Raw genomic sequence first — 17502 nt, 5'->3', positions numbered from 1 at the left:
TAACATACATTTCAACATACCAATTTTTACTCCATCAAAACATATAAAATGATAGAACACAAAGGAATTAATATGGATGGTTCAGACTATTTTCTACACAATAGTACTTGTGTTTATTAATCCCTAACTGCAACCAAAACAGTAAAATACACATTGTAAACAAGCAAGTGAAAAATGTTCACAGAAAACCAAACTTTTTTTGGATTGGACTATTTTTATGCATCCGAAAAATATGTTATATTAACTGATAATGCTGTAAATCAAATTATATTCACACTGGGCAAAAAGAAAAAAAAAATCACAAAAAAACTTCACAAGCACAGGGATAGTTTACCCAAAAGTAAAAATTCTGTCATCGTTTTCTCATCCTTTACTTGTTAATTGTTTCCTCTCCCAAACTTTTTTGTCTTCTGTTGAACACAAAGATTTGTTTTTTCCTACTGTGAAAGTCAATAGTTACAGAATAAGCTTTCTTTAAATAATTTTATTTAGTGTTCAACAGAAGAAAGAAACAAAGGTTTGAAACCACTTTAGGGAGAAAAAAAACAGTAAAATAAAAACAAATCTTTTTTTGGTCAACTAACCCTTTAGCTGACCCACAAGTATGACCCAAATGTGAAAAAGCCACCTCAAAAAGTACTTTTGGTAAACCTGAAGATTCTGAACAGTACAATGTAAGTGAAGTGACCCAACAAAATCCCGCTACTTCAACAATGTCTGTATGGCTTTTAGGCCAATAAGCTGACCTTGAGATCGTGGACATTGGGGAACATGTTACTGTTTGTCGTCAAGTTTGAAGAAGCCCTTATGAAAGACCTCAAAGTTGTATTTGAGTTGCTTTGGATAGCTTAGTTCCAGTGCATAAATGCGGCCCATGAGGTACAGTAGGTGCAAGATTCTGCTCCAAAAAGTACATTTGCTCTCTCTACGGTTGTCCACAAAGATGTTGTGAACAAGTGAACGGTGGCGCTCTTGAATGGTTATAGAATCGTAGTCATCTTAAACCTGTAGAAAAAAAATCACAGAAATAATTAAATTTAAATTTATATTTGCTAATGTAAAGAATACACATAATTTGTTGTCCCTCTGAACGAAAATATGGAACATATATATATATATATATATATATATATATATATATATATATATATATATATATATATATATATATATGTATATATATTTATTTATTTATTTATTTATTTTAAATATATTCACTGTGCGAAGATATTTTACTTACTTAAACTGTTAAATTTACTTAAATAGTCCACAAAACAAAAACATAGCTTAAATTATTAAAACAGCCCTCTGCAAAAGTTTACTCACCCTTGGCTTTTCTACTTTATAGTTATGGTTCATGAGTCTTTTCTTTGTTCTGAACAGTTAAATTGACCACTGTTCTTTAGAAAAATCCTTCATGTCCTGCAGATTCTTCAGTTTTTCATCATTTTCAGCAGTTTGAACCTTTTCCAGCATTGACTGTATGATAGTGAGATTCATTTTTTCACTCTGAGGATGATTGAGGGACATAAACACAACTGTTAAAAAAGGTTTAAATGCTCACTGATGCTTCAAAAGGAATCACAGGGCATTAAAAGCCAGGGGAGAAACTTTTAAACAAGATGACGATGTCATTTTTTTTTCTTATTTTGTTGAAATATAATTTTGAAATATCATATTTCACTTAAAAAAACTGAAAACACTTGCATATATCTCAAAAAGCATATTGCAATTTACCATAATATTTAGATTAAAAGAGTGAGTGAGTGTTTAACCTTTTTAATAGCTTTGTTTGAGTCCCTCAATCATCCCCAGAGTGAAAAGACTGAAAGACAATTCCCACAATCATACGATCACTGCTGGAAAGGGTTCAAATCTGCAGAAGATGCTGAAAAACTGAAGAATGTGCAGAACATGGAGAATTTAACTTTTCAGAATTCAACTTTTCAGTACAAACATAAAGTTTGCATGTACACTCGTAGATCATCAGGAAACCACAAACCATATTAAAAACCAATGTATGTAAACTTTTGCAGGGTGCTAATTTAATATTTTGAGCTAGGTTTTTGTATTTTAAACTATATGTAAACATCTTGTATATAAAATGTTACTCAAAACAGTACTAAATAAAAAAATAACATGCATTTTGTACGATCTCACTTATTTTGTTAAAGATTTTCACATAAAAAAAAATAAATAAATAAAATAAATAAATAAATTACAAAGATGTTGAAACTAGCACTGGGTATCTGAGGCACTTTTATTATTGTACTTTAATTTTCTAGCCTGGCTTGCATAATAACTAACATGATTTTTAGCATTATCTTGACTTTAAATAATGTTTGAAAAGAGGGCTTAAGACCAAGGATAGCTTCTCTGAAAGGCCCTTTACATGTAATTTAAGTTAAAGAACATAAAACCGTCATCTTGACAGAATATTTTACAAACTTGAGAATAAATCAGTGTTTCTCCAAACATGTACATTTTGTTCTAACAGATGCCATCAGTGCAGCTAGGTGAAATAAATCAAAGCATAGTTGCGTACAAATATTATGTAGGCCTACTCGTTTTTATTATATATTTTTATAAAATAATTATTAAGTATTTTGGACTCGACATGAATTAAGAAGTTGATGTCACTACAACATACAGTCTGGTAAAATATTGAAGCTATATTCTTGTGTAAAGAGGTTAAACTGAAAGAATCTAACTACTAATCCTGCTCTAAACATACAATCTAACATTATTTTCACTACATGCATTATGTTAAAGTCAGATTTGCAAATGTTAGTGTCAACTTAGAGTAAAAACAAATCCGCCATTAGCATTAGCACATGCAGCAACTACTGCCACTGCACTTCCACTTCTTCTTTTAAATGGGGTTTCCCAGTCAAAGACAAAGGGGAATAGTTATTTTGTAAATTTAACAAGGTTATGTTATGTTGTCTACGAATACGAAAATGTTTGTCTGAGATTACTCAGAAAAACTGAGTAATTAAAAAAAAGGCACAATGTCTTGTTTTTTGAACAAACCCTGATGAATTCTAAACTACATTTATTCATGTAAAGCTACAAACTTAAATTTTTTTTGTTGATTTCACTAATTAAACCTCATAATATTTACAAACGCTCAGAATCATTTTTATCAGTGTACTGTTTCTGGCTTCTCCCCTTTACAATGTTCATTTATTTTTTTTATATTTATAAAAATATTGATGAGCATTACTGTATCTTAAAGTACAACTCTAAACTCAACGCTCATTAAAAAGGTTATAGATTCTATTACAGCTCCTCTTTGGCACGAGCAATCCCTCACACTGCACAACACAAGACCCAATAAATACAAGTATATTTACAGCAGCTTTTATTGTGACAAACATTATTCTCATGGTTAGTTAATGATGTAACAAAGTGACTTGTAATGGCTGTTAGTCATGCTCTGAAACATTAATAAAAATGTGCATGATACAGCTGCAAGGCAACAGAATGTAATCTTATTTCCTATTTGATAATGAAAGGGAACGGAACGGGTGAGAGAGGAATACAAACAGAGGAGCAAATGTGCGTAACCGACCGAATGAGTAATAGGCGAGAGAGGCCGAGGGACGCAGAGAGGAAAGGCAAAGTGAGACCATCTGTTCTGCTCTCCCCTTGTTTTACCCCCTCTGCTTTCTAATAACTAACGCTCTCTCGCTTCACTTCAGATTCATGATGGGATGTGGACACATACATAAGCATACTGCAGAACAGCCAGTCCAATTAGAATACATTAAAGGAGGTTTTGTGATTAACATCAAGCTAAATCGAATAAGTATGACATGTCTTGGCAAGTGCAGGAAATGAAGTCCATTTTGAGGGCCTGCTGCACAGATGGGTCCTGATGGCAGGCATTACTTAATTTTACCACTAAAAAGAAAAAGAAAAAAAATTAGAAGAGAAAAAAATAAAACATGAAAATACAAAACAAACAAACAAACAAACAAACAAACAAACAAACAAACAAACAAACACTCAGATGTTCTATGGTTTTCACTATATAACATTAAAACATTACAAACTATCAACTGTATCATATTTTATTGGTTTCTAAAGTGTTTTGGGATATATTATATTAGTATTTAACGGTTTTAACATGTCACCATGCCATGAAGGCAATTTTTCTAATAAAACCAATACATTTAACCATTAACCACTAAACCACTACAAATGTTTTGATCATATTTATTGTTTTAAAAGAAAGAGAAGAGAAGAGAAGAGAAGAGAAGAGAAGAGAAGAGAAGAGAAGAGAAGAGAAGAGAAGAGAAGAGAAATGAAGCAATAGAGAATATTATGCCCACTGAACAGCATAAATTAAGATAAGAGAAGAGAAGAAAACAGAAGAGAACAGAAGAGAAATGAAGGAATAGAGAATCTATTATGCACACTAAATAGCAGAAATTGAGAGAAGAGAAGAGAAGAGAACAGAAGAGAAGAGAAGAGAAATGAAGGAATAGAGAATCTATTATGCACACTAAATAGCAGAAATTGAGAGAAGAGAAGAGAAGAGAAGAGAAATGAAGGAATAGAGAATCTATTATATGCCCACTGAATAGCAGAAATTAAGAGAAGAGAAGAGAAATGAAATGAAGCAATAGAGAATCTATTATGCCCACTGAACAGCATTAATTGAGATAAGAGAAGAGAAGAAAACAGAAGAGAAGAGAAGAGAAGAGAAGAGAAGAGAAGAGAAGAGAAGAGAAGAGAAGAGAAGAGAAGAGAAATGAAGGAATAGAGAATCTATTATGCACACTAAATAGCAGAAATTGAGAGAAGAGAAGAGAAGAGAAGAGAAGTGAAGAGAAGAGAAGAGAAGAGAAGAGAAGAGAAGAGAAGAGAAGTGAAGAGAAGAGAAGAGAAATGAAGGAATAGAGAATCTATTATGCCCACTGAATGGCAGAAATTGAGAGAAGAGAAGAGAAGAGAAGAGAAGTGAAGAGAAGAGAAGAGAAGAGAAGAGAAGAGAAGAGAAGTGAAGAGAAGAGAAGAGAAATGAAGGAATAGAGAATCTATTATGCCCACTGAATGGCAGAAATTGAGATAAGAGAAGAGAAGAGAAGAGAAGAGAAGAGAAGAGAAGAGAAGAGAAGAGAAGAGAAGTGAAGAGAAGAGAAGAGAAATGAAGGAATAGAGAATCTATTATGCACACTAAATAGCAGAAATTGAGAGAAGAGAAGAGAAGAGAAGTGAAGAGAAGAGAAGAGAAGAGAAGAGAAGAGAAGAGAAGAGAAGAGAAGAGAAGAGAAGAGAAGAGAAGAGAAGATAAATGAATGTATAGAGAATCTATTATATGCCCACTGTATAGCAGAAATTAAGTGAAGAGAAGAGAAATGAAGCAATAGAGAATCTATTATGCTCACTGAACAGCATAAATTGAGATAAGAGAAGAGAACAGAACAGAACAGAACAGAAGAGAATCTATTATCCCCACTGAATGGCAGAAATTAAGAGAAGAGAAGAGAAGAGAAGAGAAGAGAAGAGAAGAGAAGAGAAGAGAAGAGAAGAGAAGAGAAGAGAAATAAGGGAATAGAGAATCTATTATGCCCACTGAACAGCATTAATTGAGATAAGAGAAGAGAAGAAAACAGAAGAGAACAGAAAAGAAATGAAGGAATAGAGAATCTATTATGCCCACTGAATGGCAGAAATTGAGATAAGAGAAGAGAAGAGAAGAGAAGAGAAGAGAAGAGAAGAGAAGAGAAGAGAAGTGAAGAGAAGAGAAGAGAAGAGAAATGAAGGAATAGAGAATCTATTATGCCCACTGAATGGCAGAAATTGAGATAAGAGAAGAGAAGAGAAGAGAAGAGAAGAGAAGAGAAGAGAAGTGAAGAGAAGAGAAATGAAGGAATAGAGAATCTATTATGCACACTAAATAGCAGAAATTGAGAGAAGAGAAGAGAAGAGAAGTGAAGAGAAGAGAAGAGAAATGAAGGTATAGAGAATCTATTATATGCCCACTGAATAGCAGAAATTAAGAGAAGAGAAGAGAAGAGAAATGAAGGTATAGAGAATCTATTATATGCCCACTGAATAGCAGAAATTAAGAGAAGGGAAGAGAAGAGAAGAGAAGAGAAGAGAAGAGAAGAGAAGAGAAGAGAAGAGAAGAGAAGAGAAGAGAAGAGAAGAGAAATGAAGGTATAGAGAATCTATTATATGCCCACTGAATAGCAGAAATTAAGAGAAGAGAAAAGAAATGAAGCAATAGGGAATCTATTATGCCTACTGAACAGCATAAATTGAGATAAGAGAAGAGAACAGAACAGAACAGAACAGAAGAGAACAGAAGAGAATAGAGAATCTATTATGCCCACTGAATGGCAGAAATTGAAATAAGAGAAGAGGGGAGAAGAGAAGAGAATAGAAGAAAAAAGAAGAGAAGAGAACAGAAGAGAAGAGAAGAGGGGAGAAGAGAAGAGAATAGAAGAGAAAAGAAGAGAAGAGAACAGAAGAGAAGAGAAGAGAAATGAAGGAATAGAGAATATATTATGCCCACTGAATAGCAGAAATTGAGACTGCCTCTCAGAGACCTTATTAAATTCTCCAATTAGTGTGAAGACATAAATAACTGCTTCCAATTTCAGTGTGTCACTCAAGGGCAGAATCCAGCTCCAGGGAAACAAAACAATTTAAATTACGTTCCTCTCGCTTTGTGTCCGGCCTCTCTTTTAATGCCATAATTACGCTGCCATTCTTTCGCTAGTCCTCGCTACGATACATCACCTCTCGCGACCCCGGTGATAAACGTCCTTTTCCAGAGAAACGTGAACTAAAAACAGCCGCTGTCCACTTTTCTATTTTTTTTTTTTTTTTTTTTGCAGGGGACCTCTCTCTTCTTCTTCTTCTTCTTCTTCTTCTTCTTCTTCTTCTTCTTCACCGTGACAGTATTTCACCGCGAGCTGCTGAGCCCCCCACATCTATAATTCACGCGTCCCTCGACTCTGTGGATGTCGGTAAAAATAGGAAATCCATCACGGAGACAAATGGTCGTTAAATGAAGCCCCGCGCAGCAGATAGGCAAAGCGGCAGATGAGGTTTAATTGTCTCTGCGTGCTCATATGAAATCAGTTCATGACCGTGGCGATATGACCGCGGGGCTTTAAAGGTTGTGGGGCATGTTCTTTAGGGCTACATAAGTCAGAGAATAATTAAAAGGCTTTTAATATAGGGGTTTGGTAAATGAAATCGCACTAGGCTATGGTTACTAGCTTTTAATGGCCCATCACCGACAAATAAGATAGGCACACTGAAAGGGTCGACTAGACCTATGGAGAAAGCAAAGGTATTTTTTGATATAACCTGTTTATTGTCATGTTCGCACGAAGACAGTTCACTTACACAGGAAAAAATGAGTTGCATATTAACAGTTTTACTGCTGTTAAAAGAATTAGCCTATATGACACTGCAGGTATGTTTTATTCTTTCAAAAAAACTAATGGGAAAGTTTTATGGAAACTAAAATAAACATAAAATTAAATAGTTCATTAAAGAACAACTGACTTCAAATATAATGCAGTTTAACTGCTACTGTAAACAAATACACCTGCTTACATTATCAATACATTTATGCGATTCTGCTGTATGTCTGTGTTATGGGCATGTATCCTGTAAATGGATATAAAGTGTTGTTTACCTTTTCTTTTAAATCTATAAGAATCACCCAATACAAATCACTTGAGAATTACTTACTAAAAAATATTTTTTTTAACAAAACTTTGAAGAAATTGGTAACCCAAAAATAACCACTCAAGCTTTACTACTATGCCCAAATAAAAGGGTAATTAAACTGTAGTGCAATAAAAACAGAATAAAACACTATATGAAGCCCATGACATGCAACTTGTTACATTCTTGTCCTCAACAAAAAATTCAGTTTTGTTGTACTTCAACACCCCCATTTATTAACTCTATTTGTGTATAATTAATATTGTTTTTTTGTTTTGTTTTTATTTTGCTCTGCCAAACCATAGATTTTTTTTTTACAGATTTTTACTTTTCAGCAAAAATCATAGAAATCATGTTTTACACAGCGGATACCCTTCCAGCAGCAACCCAGTCCTGGAAAACATCCATGCACGCTCGTACACCTCAGCCAATTTAATGTATTCAATGTACCTGTACCACATGTCTTTGGACTGTATAGGGAAACTGAGCATCCGGAGGAAACACACACAAACATGGGGAGAAAATGCAAATTCCACCCAGAAATGCCAACGGACCCATTCGGGACTCGAACCAGGGATGTTCTTGCTGTGAGGCAAGAGTGCTAACCACTGCACCACCATGTCGCTTTGAAACAAACATCTATAAATGTAGTAGAAAAGACTGCTACCACATTATCTATTGTTATTTGTTCATACAGCAGATGTTAATGTAGTGCACATCATTTGCTTTGTATATATATTGTTCAGTTTTGCAAAAATTATCATTTTCATTAGTTACCCTGGAAGAATGAAAATCTGGGTCAACCACTCAACCACTGGGTCTCAAAAGACAACATTTGAGAAGTCGTTAAGACAATTCACCATCAGTTAAACCATTGAAACAGTTTGGAAATTCAGTGCTCAACATAAATGAGGGTGAACATTAATATTGATATTTGTTTTACTAATTCATCAGTGAAAAGAGACAATATATGTTGGTGCATTTAAACAAAACAGTTTCATTAAATAGTGGTCACCTAACCCATTTAAGATAAGGAAGATTAAAATTCAAACAAGTTATTACAAAGAAAACTACAAAATTAACAAAATGTTTTTTCCCTGCTTATTAAAGTTTTAGTTTATATTTCTACTATAGTGTACTAGTTTTTGAACTGTGATCTTTTGTGTTTTTGTTTTTGACTAGTCAAGTTTTGGGAGCAGCATAGTGGCTCAGTGGTTTGTCATACATCAAAAAGGTTCGAGTTCAGGCTGATCCAGGATGGTTTTCGGGAGTTTTCCCCACAATCCAAAGGCATTTAAAAAAATTTGATAAACTAGATTGATTGTCTTGTATGAGTTTGTGTGGGAATGAGAACACAGAAATCACATAAAAAAAAAAACATCCTAATGTTTTTGTAACAAAGTGGCTGACACAGAGGGATCCATTTGCAGTATATTTATTAAACACAGTTTAATAACAACAAGCACACAGATGTAGTGCATGTGCGAACTCACATCAAACACAGTTGTATTAAGTCGAAGGGCTGGCGGCAGGTAAACACAGGACAAGTATGCAGGCAGGGGCGCAACTGCACATTTACTGAGGGGTATGCGATTTCAAGTTTTGCGCCCCACTTTACCCCCCCCCCCTTTTTTTTTTTTTCATCAACATGTCAAAGTTCTGAACGCAACTGAAATTGTATGAAATAGTAAAAGTATAATAACACTAATGTAAAGTCACAAAGAATTACATCTCATCCCAACCCAAATTTCTTCTTAGTTCCGTTTTCCGCACCAAATGATTATAGCACCTTGACATGTCTTGTTTTTGTACTTTTTGTACATTTGTCAAACCAAAATGATAGATATGGGAGGCAAAAGAACTTAAAATGTAATCACTTCTCACATGCATATGTGAGGGGTGTAAGGTCTGTCTTCGCATGAACAATTGACTGAAACTGCTATCACACCTTTCACAAAGTGAAATAAAAAAGACTGTACAATGTTTAAGGTAAAAAAATAGAGACAAACTGCCTGAAATGTTTTATTTTATCAAAATATTATGGGCCAACTTTTTGGGAACTAAATTGAACTAGTTTTGAGCACAAATCCAAAAGGTTACCAAAATGCCTAATGTATCAATATGATATTTAATACATTTATAAAAACATGTATATGGTATAAAAATGGATCTTTATAGGATTAATAAACATCTCAGTTCCACAAAATGTGAATATTCTGAATACTTGTTCATGTGTCAGTTTAAACCAGGGTTAAGAATCATTATAATCAAATATATAAAATTTATATAGGGGAATTTTTTAATCAAAATATTATTTTCTATTTTGTCTGAAACATATTCAGTAGGCCCACACGGAATCTGCGTGCGCAGAAATCAGCAGTTTTCTACAGATTTTTAGCCCATCATTGAGTCTTTGTATTTAATTGTGTAAATGTGTGTACATTTATATTTACTCAGTTTTTAAATTCATTTCACTAATATTATTGTAATATAATAATAGTAATATTAAAATGTTCATATGATTTATTTACAGTTGGTAAAGTAGTATTTTCTGCCTTTTAGTAGAAACATTATTAGATATATTAGAGACTTGCTTTGTTTACCAAATAAGTGGATCTAATTTGATTTGCATTGTAAATATTAAATAAAATTGAAGATATAATTTTTTATTCCATATTATGTATATATATATATATATATATATATATATATATATATATATATATATATAGTTTTTATCTGTTTTTAGTTATGATAATCCTAAAATCATTCCGCAGATTTTTTACAAAAGTCCCAGCAGAAATAGCAAAAATATTTAGCAGATTCTGTCTGGCCATAATATTTAGGTATGTACTTTTAAACACACATTTTGTTATTACTCTTATAATTATATTACTCTAAGTTATTACTCTTATAACTTTTGAGCTCAACTGTAAGTATGATTTGACAGTTTATTTTGATAAAACTTTTACATAAACTTTACACTTGAATGCGTGACTGCATGTTATCGTTTTAAATGAATTTGAATTAAAACGTGTGTGCCAACGAATGCAATTCATTCCAATAAACCCTCTCGTTTTTGCAAAATTAATTCTACCATATTTTACCCTTCTATCCAGGCCCGGATTAAGAACTCAGGGGCCCCTGGGCACATTATCTTGTAAGGCCCCCTACCTGGCCGCACCCCTATAGTTGAATTTAAAAAATAAGAATAATATAATAATTTTTAAATAAAATGAATCTATAATTTGTTGCCCACATATTTAAATAAATGATATATAGTACATATGGATTTATAGTCTGCAAAGATTTAAATTATTTTTCAATTTTTATTTTTTTTAAATAAAAATACTAATAAAACTACATATATATATATATATATATATATATATATATATATATATATATATATATATATATTTTTTTTTTTTTTTTTTTTTTTTTTTTTTTTTTTTTTTTTAAGGGTATTTTAGTGTATTGCTTTTACAAACTTATAAAGCATATTATTGCCATGGCATATAACGCACAATGCTTCTCCAATCCAGTTATATGAATCTGAGTTCTATGAATCTGAGTCTTTCTCATAATACAAACACTAATTTACTGTCTCTCTCCTCCTCTCCCTGTATTTTCTCTACTCTTCTCGTGATGAAGACTTGATTATAAACCTAAAAGTATCCGAAATCACAGACACTATACCTCTTCTCTCCCCTCTCTCTCCTCTTCTGGGCCTTTCTCTCTCTCTCCCTTTCTGTCTGTCTCTCACACGATGAATCCAGTCCGCGCTGCGCTGCCGTTAGCCTCCTCTGCCTGGTTAATGCTAGCTACTCATCATTTAAAGTTAACGTCTTCTTCTGTACCCTCATTCTCCTGATCATGGGTCTGTTTAAAGAAGGTGTGTATGGAAAATGCCTCAATAAAGATGCCTCCTCTCCTCTTTCTCTCGCGTTTGCTAAATCCACTTGTCCACTCATTTGTGATCTATGACAGATATAACGTTACACTAAAGTCCGCTCAGTTTAGTGCGGGTTATTACAAAACTGACGTTTCCGCGCTTGACCAATTACAGCATTCTGTTTAGTTAAAGAAAGAAAGGCAATTTAAATATAATAATAATATTAATGTGTGATCGCGATTTTTTTGCTCAGAGGAAATACAGTTGTCTTAGCAATAGAGTTTTTGAAGAGAGGGAGGCGCGGCAGGCGACTATAATAAGGCTAAACATTATTAAATACCCACGAGACACTTGTGACTTTATATCACATTTGCATTATTTTAAAAAAAATGTTTCTTTCCTGTTAAAAATAAATATATTTCCAATCTGATATGTAATGGGGAGAAAAAAAGTAGCACGAGTTCAGCTGATGGTGGATTCGAACCGATGTTATTATTAATCGCGTCAAAAGATGATACTGTGCGCCTTACAAGGTGCGCCACTGCGGCTACACTAATTGACTGCTTTTTACTCATCTTGTCTCTATCAATCAGGCATCGATGGGCGTAAACCCTGAATAGCTAGATGCGCTATTTGCAATTAGCCTAAAAAGACACTCCGAAATTGTCTTTTTTTCTCCCCCCTCGCAGGGGCCCCTGGTGCGCACGGGCCCCTGGGCCTGTGCCCATAAGGCCCATTGGTTAATCCGGCCCTGCTTCTATCTGCTCTTCTGTGTGTGTATTTTCCCGTATTTCTCCCGCATTTGTAATGTTTCTAAGAAAGGTGAAAGTAGCAGCTACACTGAGTCCATCTCATGTGATATAATTGCAAGAACTGTTTAAGAGAATTAAGCTTTCGCATTATTTTGGATTGACAGCACGATGAAATTGATGTAAAAACGGCCGCATTCACGTCTTTTCCAGTAAAGCTTTATGCCGCTCTTATCCAGCCTCTGATTCAGTATAACGGTGCTGAGTGACGGACGCGCCACATAGTGATAAAGACGGCTTTTATACACGCGATTTGAAGATGCATGAAAGCGGATACTTTGAGATTCGAGTGTGTGAACAGACAAACACACTTAATAATATGAAAACATGTTTTGTTTTAAATACAACTAATATTATGTTAAATTAGCATAAACAAAACTAATTGTCATTGCATTTATGTTAGGTAAAAGCCCATGCAGAGACTGAGTGGGGATAATGAATAATTCATTATATGGCAGCCCGTCGCTCCCAAAAACATTAGAAGTTGATTAAAAGTATGGTAATAATAGTGTGGGTTAAGCTTACCAATCCCTTATCATCCAATTTGTCATGGCAGTTTTCATTTTAAGGCATTGTTTGTTCTCTTTTTGTTTTCTATTTCGCGCTCCACATCTCTTTACTCTTCTCTCCATTTTGAACATGTGACTGTAACCGAGCAACGGATCAATCAAAAGGTCAACGAAGAGGGAGGGGTGGTATAATTTTGTATTCAATAAAATACAATTGTATATTCATATAAAATGCAGGATACACATTTTTTCAACCAAAAATATATATTTATTTTGTTTAATATGTATAATAACACGCATAATTTCAAAAATAGTTTTGGCACAATTGGGCCCCCCCATGTGTGGCGCCCCTATGCGCCGCATACACTGCATACCCCCTTTTTGCGCCACTGTATGCAGGCATGGGTCAGAGACAGGCGGCAAATATCAAGGTCGGTGTTCAGGTTAGAGTTCAGGGTAGGCAGCGTGGATCAGAGTCAGTATTCAGGCAGAGGTACAAGGCAGGCGGCAGGCAGGACGATAATCAAAGCTATGTGTGTCTGCATGTGCTGCTTATATGTGAGCGTGGGTGATCCACTCGATGAGCTGCAGGTGTGCATGCTATCAGTGTAAGTGGATGACGTAATGGTTAGAAGTCCGGTGATGATGACCTCTGCTGGCCAGCGAGGGGAATAACTGGGACCGAGTCGCTGACAGAATTGGTGGTTCATTCCACTTTGGCGAACCCTGATAAATTAGGGACTAAGCCAAAGGAAAGTAAGAAAGGGAAAGTTCCAGTTTTACATTTGGTACTGACTAATCTAATGTATTTACACACAAATATATTCATTTAAAGCATTCTATATAATTCTGCAGAATTAACAACAAGTTTTCAAACGTAGCTTTAATGGTTATTAAAAAAACTAAACTGTAATTATGACCATCAGAAATTTTACTTTGGTAAAATTTCAATCAGCTATTTTGTGTACTGGCTGGTGTGTTTTTGAGTAAAATTTGTATATTTATTTTATTCTATAACATTTGAATATAAACTGTCTGAAAACACAGCACCTTTTTAATTTATTTACAACCAATTTGGTGCTGTAAAATGCAGCATTTTGTATTTAAAAATAATAGTAATTGGGAAAAAGTGCTCAAACACATAATGTTAAATTGAATAGCCTATTTACAGACACCAAGACCTTCTAAGTGGTCTCTTATACTTCTATATAGCTGTATGACGTTGATACAATTCACAGACTTTGAAAGATCACATAATTTATTTAATTGGTTAAACTTCACAACCATTTTCCGAATAAATGTACGCAGTCCAAAAATACTTATTTTTAAAAATTCATGGTAAACTGAGGATTTGGATAATGTTGTGAAGAAAGGGGAGTCAAGAACTTCCAGAACCATTGTTTCAACGTACTTTGTGTTTATTTTGAGAAAAAAAACTGTTGTAATTATAAACCTGCATTTTTAAAGTTTAAGTCATGTATAAGTTTATAACATGTTTACTCACTGCTTTTAATCAAATAGAAAATCATTAGCCATTAAGCTGATAGTGGAAGTCAAGGATGACTTTTTAATTAACATCATAAATATTATAGCTACATTTACTAATAATTTTAAAACAACCTGCGAACCAATTAGAATCCCACGAAGATGGATTTAATTTTTCTAATTGTGATTATTTGAAAATATTTAAATTATGTGATAGGAATTCTGAAAGATGAAATGTAATTAGCGATATGTTTATTTTAACAGTTTAAAAAGACAAATTAAGATTTAATAATAAAGAACATGAAATGCGACCAGACCACTAGAAGGCGCTGTGAATGTTGGGGGAATCGCGAATCGGTCAATTAATAAGCCCGCAAAACAGACTGCCTCACGTCACATTTGAAAATGTGTTCCATGCCGTTTTAGAAGTACAAACTTCACGATTTTATGAAGGACCCAGCCCCAGGAAAATATCCGGCGGACTGTTCGGATCATACAGCATACAATTGTGAGTTAAACAATCAATTCTTATACAACATCCATACATAAACATCAACGAACACCTTTCACCTATTAACGTTAGGCTTTACCTTAAGCTGTTAGACTAAGTTACATAACGTTAGGATACTGTAAAGTTACCTACAATTGGTAGTCACTGTATTTTTGTTTGTTAACACACACGAATGAAGGAATTACAAATTAAACACAATAACGCACATGAAACCAACATTGTGTTGTTCATTGTTATAAGCACACACAGTTCTCTCTCTTGATACTCAAAATATTTAAACTCTTTAAAGATGGATGGATTCTGTTATGATGTCCATGTTTTTCCCTAACTGTAACGTTACATCAGTCAATCGTTACGAAACCGTATATATTTACATATAGGTGCCTCATTAACGGCTGTTTGTGTAACTTTACCGTCTTACAAGCTGGTCTGTGATCATTTGAGAGTTGATGATCATCTACGACCATACACGCATACCGTACACTAATGAACAGTTGGCAACCATTTTTGTGTTTCACAAGTGTGTGTGTGTGTGTGTGTGTGTATATATATATATATATATATATATATATATATATATATATATATATATATATATATATATATATATATATATATATATAATGTTTGTTCCAACAACGTTTTTTTCTTAATATTTACTTCTGCAGTTTAACAAAATGACTTTTATTTAACTTTAGTGATTTTAAACAATATATTGCATTGGAAATAGTAATACTAAGACATAAAGTTTATTTTTAAGATTAAAAAAAGTAAGTAATAATAATACATACATACTGGCAGGCTCATAACTACCATAATTCTAGTTCAAACCCAGACAACATATCATTTAAAACGACAACGTAAAAAGGTCAACATAAGAGGTTTTCAGAGCAGATATCATGTTCCTATAATGCAATTTGAAAGAATAAATACATTGAGAACAAAACATAAATTACAAACAACTTGTGGCATGCTAAGTAACCTGGCAATATTCGATTTAAAGTTTGCTGTGAATTGTGACACATTGACCATATCAGGATTTTCAAATGTGCCATCTTTGTATCCAGTGATAATGGGCCTGTTTCAGTAAGGAGGTTCAACCAACTCAGAGTTTAAACTTGTGCTCTGAATTGACTTACTGAGAGATTAAAAACTAAAGAGTTTTCAGTTTCAGAACATCGATCTGAGTTAGGCCAATCAAGTCTGAGTAGACTAATTTAGAGTTAAGTGCGCACACCGCAACTATAAAAAGGCAATATCAATAGAGTGCAGATATTACGAGTCACCATGGCAACGTCTGAAAAAAGAGACCGGCATTTTTTTCCAGCTGAACTTGATGTGCTCATGCAAAGTTGTAGCAAATATGACCATATATATAAAAAAAAAGCAACACTACAGCATTGGCGAAACAGAGACAGTGTGGGAAAACAGCTGCTCAAGTTAATGCATATGTTTACATTTAAAATATTAAAAGTATTTAAAGATTTAAGTATAATAAAAAAATAAATAATGTAATGTTTGACATTTACTTTTCACTTGAAAGTAGGGAATTGGCCGTCATCTTGAAGTTATTTCAGATGTAATTGCATTAAATTACATAAGATTTGTTTCTACAACAAATTTGACAAAACAGCTTAATGTTTTGTGGAAACGCCAGGCGCCAGGATGTCATAACTTGAGGGGGCATTTTAATCCCATAGGGGGCACTAGCCACTAGATTTTGGTCCTTCTTGTTTTGTTCATTTAGGCTATTTATTCCCTTATTTATTATAACTTTTTTATTACTGTCGAAGTTACTGACTAATGGCAGTAATATACTTTTTATAGTAATAATAATATGCACAGTTTCGCTAATACTGATTTTACCAATGAAGCTTATGCAACGACACCGTTTACATTAATGCAGACACTTATTTCTTTTTGTTTTATTTCAAATAACATAAATGTTTAAAGTTTTTGGTAAAGACGTCAAACTATGCCTACACATGCAAGCTAAGGTTAGACTATTCACCTGTAAATAAATATAGTGAATTCAGCATAACCAAGTCATCCCGCTTCACATAGCCTTACCAACCAGTATTAGTGTCAGGAAAAAGTTAAATGTTACAATCTAATGCCATTAAAAAAGTAGTAGCTAAATGTGTTACTTAGACCAGAGATCAGATGTGGCTGCAAAAATATAATTCAGCCTTAACAGAGTGGGGTCACAAGACTCCTCACATGGTAGGAAAGTAATTGGTTCTAAAGGTTGATTTCGATTAATCGCCCAGCCCTTACTCTTTTATTTAATTATACTTCAAGTGATTATTGTTTAATATGTCTTTATTGTTAACATTATGGTCACTTATGACTAGGCCCACACCAGGGTTAATTTCATTGACAAAAGATTTTCATCATAATTTTATTAATATAAGTTTCTACCAACAAAAACTAAATCAAAATTAAGTGATGATGACGACAACTATTATACAAATATACTGACCTTTTCCTTGACTAATAAAAACAAGACAAGAATGTGATTGAGGGACGATTTTTTGGTGAATATCCAATTAGAATTAATCTTGGTGTGTGATGCATGACACACACGCACACATT

General features: G+C 33.6%; 1 protein-coding gene across 9 annotated transcripts in view; it reads left to right on the top strand.

Moving 5' to 3' along the window:
- The first annotated feature begins 14786 nt into the window (after positions 1-14786).
- evx1 (even-skipped homeobox 1) overlaps positions 14787-17502 on the top strand; it is a 153983-nt gene continuing 151267 nt past the window's right edge. For 5 of the 9 annotated variants that reach the window (XR_012394464.1, XM_073930505.1, XM_068215024.2 and 2 more), the window contains exon 1: positions 14787-14904. The gene's annotated coding sequence lies outside the window, so the exon portion shown is untranslated. The remainder of the gene's footprint in view (positions 14905-17502) is intronic. The other 4 variants (XM_073930506.1, XM_073930504.1, XM_073930503.1 and 1 more) reach the window with 1 other exon arrangement.

Source organism: Danio rerio, chromosome 19 (assembly GCF_049306965.1).
Source record: "Danio rerio strain Tuebingen ecotype United States chromosome 19, GRCz12tu, whole genome shotgun sequence".
NCBI classification, from domain to species: Eukaryota; Metazoa; Chordata; class Actinopteri; order Cypriniformes; family Danionidae; genus Danio; species Danio rerio.
The sequence above is the reverse complement of the archived record's forward strand: the minus strand, read 5'-3'. Positions and strand labels throughout refer to the sequence as shown.